Genomic DNA, 4,710 nt, shown 5'->3' with positions numbered 1-4,710 from the left:
ACCAGATCCCTGCTGCTGGCCAGAATTGGGAAATATAAGAAGATGATGCAGTCCTGTAGATGTAAGTGTTCAGCGTGCCATCTGAAGGATTTACTACAGAGACAGAAAGCAAAGAAGTTATGGAAGAAAAAGATCAGGAAGACAAGGTATTGATGACATTTTCTGATTATCCAAAGGGGCCTCGTAAACCCGAAGAACTGTCCTCCTGGCTTGCAGGTGTTCCAAAATGTGATGACTTTGTCAAAGCAAAGCTCTCCACTTGCCTCTCAGAGACTGCCTTCCAACTCTTCCCTGGCTTCTCTGCTACCCACAAAACCCCAGCTCTCCCCCAGCTTCCCACCAATCCTGCAAAAAGCCAGAATTTCTGTGTTCATTGCTTATCTTCTTTATGATAGAGCCTCCCTCAAATCTTTTCATTCAGTAGAGAGGTTGACATAACCCCTGGACCTACCTTTTTGAAAGTGGGTTTCTTTCTTTCTTTCTCTCTCTTTTTTTTAAGGTTTGTTTATTTTGAGAGAGAGAGAGAGACAGAGACAGAGACAGAGAAAGCATGAGCTAGTGGGGAGGGGCAGAGAGAGAGAGAGAGAGAGAGAGAGAGAGAAAGCCAAATAGGCTGTGTACCAGCGTGGAGCCTGATGCGGGGCTCGAACTCATGAACCTGTGAGATCATGACCTGAGCTGACATCAGCAGTCAGACACTTAACCAACTAAGCCACCCCAGGTGCCCCTTGAAGGTGGGTTTCTCATACTCTCTGGCCTTATGTCTGATGAAATCTGAGAAATTGAGCTGAAGAGGTCCTTCTATAAAAAACACATGGGTTTCCTCAGTGTAAATCTTACATTTTCTCATTCTTGTCTCCTTAGTCAGCAGCATATGCCAATGATCTGGTTGAAGACACTGCTCGAACCCATGACTTTCCGCGTCACAGTTTTTCCCATGGCCAGCAATAAGAAAAGCCTCTTTTGGTGCAGGCCCCAGAACACCATAATCATCTTCGATTTTACCTCTCTGCCCAGGGTCTTTTAAGTAAAATTTCCCTCCTTTCACTGACAAATGGTGTTTTGTGTGTTTTTGCTTAGCTGAACAGTGACCTATGGCAACCTGGAGTACCCCGCCTTTTTTCATGTAATAGGCTAAGTAGGGTAGAACAGGTAGAGGGATAATCAAGCGAGTCGGGAGGAAATATGTAGTGCCTGTGTAAGAGACTTGCTAATAAAATATGATTGGGTTTCGGTATGGAATAGGTTGAGATATTTTCTGGATATGAAAAGGATTTACTTGGTTTGATAGACCTTCTAACTGGCTGGGTTGAGGTATAACAACCAGAAAACGCAGAACCAGATCATCAGCTCATACTTCTAGCTTTGTTTGTTGGTAATGAGTAACGAAGGTGCCCAAAGATACCCCTTTTTCTAGAAACAAGCTCGGGTCATGTCAACACGGAGCCCAGGAACTGTAAACATGAGAAAGGGTGAAAACATAAGATAGGCCTAGACTGCATATGTGTATTTGGGACTTTTTAAAGGACAACATCCCCAAGCCTCTCCTAATCCTGTGCTATAGATACAATGTAGTCTTGGACCCTTTGGGGTCAAATAATTCTGATAGCTGTGTGGAATCCCTTGGGTAATTGAACCTGGACCTTGTATAATTCACATAAAGATATGACATCTCTTACCCCTATCGCATTACCCTTAAAGAGCAACAGTTCTGCCACCTTTAAAAATCATATGCCCGCCAGACCAAAGCTGATCTATAAGTTTGCAGCCTTAGAACCCAATTCTCCTGTGAAAGATACAGAAACCGTTGTCCAGCCAACTTAGGCAGGCCCCTGGGTTTTGTCAAATTTTCTAGATATCGATGAGGTTCTTGTTCCCAGTGGAACATGGGTTTCTCCCATGATGGTTGATTTGTTCTTGGTTGACCCATTTGCTCTCAGTGTGGGAGTGGGGGAAGATTGTAGTTTCAAGATCTTATGGCAAGTGTCCCTGCGCCCAGGAGCAGAGGCATCCTGGGAATGTGGTAATGCTATACTCTATCTTGTAGAATGTGTTGTAATCACATGCTTTGCACACACTGGTGTAGTCTTGGGGAGAAGGCACAGACAAAGGAGGTCAGTAGCCTTTCCTGCTTCATTCTGTGCCAGTCATCCCTATCACACTCACCATTTTTGCCACATTTACATAGAACTTGGCCTTGTTCACATACGCGTGTTATGTAAGAGCCGATAGTCTAGAGTCAAAGTAACGGCATCGGGAGACCCGCCTCCCAGGCACCCAAAAATTGAAATTAAGTGTGAGAACTTTGAATCTTAGTGTCCAAGGCATTGAATATTTATTGGTGAAAGCCCTGTATGAAGTAAAAAATCATGACCCACGTTATACCTCACAGCAGCTTTTGTGAGGTATGGCACCTGATAGGGCTACTGGAGGGGGACCTTGAAAGTGACGGACAGGTTGGTAGGCGTTTTAGTTTTCGCAGGCAAAAGCAGCCACGGTGAGTGGCCATGGCCACGTTCCAACAAGACTTTACCCAGAGCTTGTGTTAACTATTTCACTGATCTTGTAACAGTGATCTCAATTTTGCAACTGAAACACACACTGAAGGACTAACTTGACAAAATCACAGAAAGGCAGAGATTATGGAGTGGTCTTTCTACTCTCCTAGCCCCTCAAGACTGGTTCTGCCCGGGCCAGGATCTTCTTTTTTTGTGTCTTGTCTAAGGGTCAGCCTTACTCTTCCTTTTCCACCCTTTGTGGTAGTTTCTATACATGAGTCTTCACCTTTTGCTGGATGTCTTTATGGACCATCTTTCTCCCTGTCTCGGTGGTAGTCTTCTTGTAAAAGAGTTAATTTTGAGGGGTGGGAGTCGGTGTGGGGGAGTGGGGTGAGGGCACAGAACCTGCTTGTCCTAAACCAGCTGTTCCTCAGGCAGGTAAGCCAGTGACAGGAAGAAGAAAGCTAACTGGCTATTCATAGGATCAGGACATTGTATGATGCAATGTGGTCATAATGCTACATAAAGCCGCCATTATCCTTATTCCTCATAATAGCAGATGTTGAAACTGGCCCAAAATTGAAGTTCATAAGTTTATGAATTTGAGTGCAGTCCCTTTTGCCTGTTTATAATTCAATCCTAAAGTCTTTTTCCATTCTTTCCGCTCTTTCAAAATCTTACAGTTGTCTGTTACTATGCTGTCTGATGCCGACTTCAATACATTTTCCAATGACAGTAGATTATGTCACTCCCATAATGTATGTCCACCTGATGGCTTAGGAGCCAACTATAGTCCACAGACCTGTTTTGACTATGCAGGCCAACACGGGGTGAGCAAAAAACATTCGAACTAGTTGCCACCACTGAAACCAATGACTTTCATACACAATCTGGATTTTTGACTCCTTGGTGGCTCTTAAAAATTTGTCTAGCAACACTGCATCCCAATTGACTAGAGTTTAGAAGTACCGTTTAGATGGGGCATTTCACCGTTGTCTCCACCAATCTCTGCTTGGTTCCCTTGTACTAATATTATTGCCATGAACCCTGAAGACATTGACTTTGTAACCTCAATCCTAAACCTTTGGAATCTACCACTACTGACCCCGTAGGTGCCACTTCCCCCTTGCCCACATTTATCAAATAGTCCAGGGGCCAGTTTGCCATTGTAGGCAGGGGAGCTGGGGGTAAGAATCTGGGATTGTGTGTAGGTAGCTTGCTCTCCTTTGGCTCTCTATACAGATCCCATGGACTACACATAGTTAGAGCCAATTTATTCCTGGCCTCCAAATCCCTACTTTTGCTTGAAACATAGTTTTAAATCCAGGAGGAAAAAGGAGAAGAGATCCAGCTGTCTGTCTAGATGTGCCTTGGGTTCCATATGGGAATGAGAGACTCGGAATAAAACAGAGTCCTCCCGTCCCTGGCGCTCAGCACGACATTTCGGTGGGTTATAGCACTATGGTCTCTAAAACACAGCCCCCCTTCCAAATAGCTGGAGAGGCCGGGTAATTGTGTTAGGCAGAGGAACCGCCTGAAGCTGGACCTAGCCCCACGAGTCTTTTCCGGTGATGTGACTCCCTACCCAGCTGGGACGCTGTCTGCCTTCTGTGCCTTTGGCATTTGACGGTAATAATGGCAGCAATGATGACAATGTTGTGACAGGATAATTCACTGAACTATGAGTTTGTGTATATCCTCTGAGCTTTTCCTCTCCCTTGTTTGAATCGGAAAGCCACACTTTCATTTTGTGGCCTTGCTTCAGCTGGGGGACGAAACAAAAGCCCTCTGAAGATAGATTCCTTCCTGAGTTTTTGATAGCTACAAAACCTGGCCTCCAGAGGGTATTACATTTTGGGAGTGACTTAATTTTACTCATCCTCCAGTGGAGCCTGAGATAAGGACCTGAGAACAGGTTGTGTGTTATGAAGTAGATTCTAGGAAACAGGAATGGGGGAATAGGGTGTGAGCCTGGGAAGGGAGAGAATAGAGTGTTACTGAGCTGATGACTGTCCAGGGCAACTGAAGCTTAGTCCCACTGGAGACCTTCCAAGAAACTACAGGAAAGTTACCTTAGAATTGTCCCTCCTGATGCTAGGAGGCTGGGACATTTATCCATTGATTTTCATCCCCTACTAGTTGAAGCCTTCCTTTGGGAATGTGAACTGCTCCTCTCCGGAGCTGTCTACTGTCTTTGGTAGGTGGGAATCCT

The 4,710-nt window shown here is 44.9% G+C and overlaps 1 long non-coding RNA gene across 1 annotated transcript; it reads left to right on the top strand.

Moving 5' to 3' along the window:
* On the top strand, positions 1 to 1,055 carry LOC109265087 (uncharacterized). Its single transcript, XR_002079016.2, has 2 exons — positions 1 to 146; positions 865 to 1,055. It is a non-coding gene; the product is annotated as an uncharacterized LOC109265087 (long non-coding RNA).
* Positions 1,056 to 4,710: the final 3,655 nt, after the last annotated feature.

This window comes from Panthera pardus, unplaced genomic scaffold, assembly GCF_024362965.1.
Source record: "Panthera pardus isolate Hobbes unplaced genomic scaffold, ASM2436296v1 HiC_scaffold_10, whole genome shotgun sequence".
In the NCBI taxonomy this organism is placed as follows: Eukaryota; Metazoa; Chordata; class Mammalia; order Carnivora; family Felidae; genus Panthera; species Panthera pardus.
The sequence above is the reverse complement of the archived record's forward strand: the minus strand, read 5'-3'. Positions and strand labels throughout refer to the sequence as shown.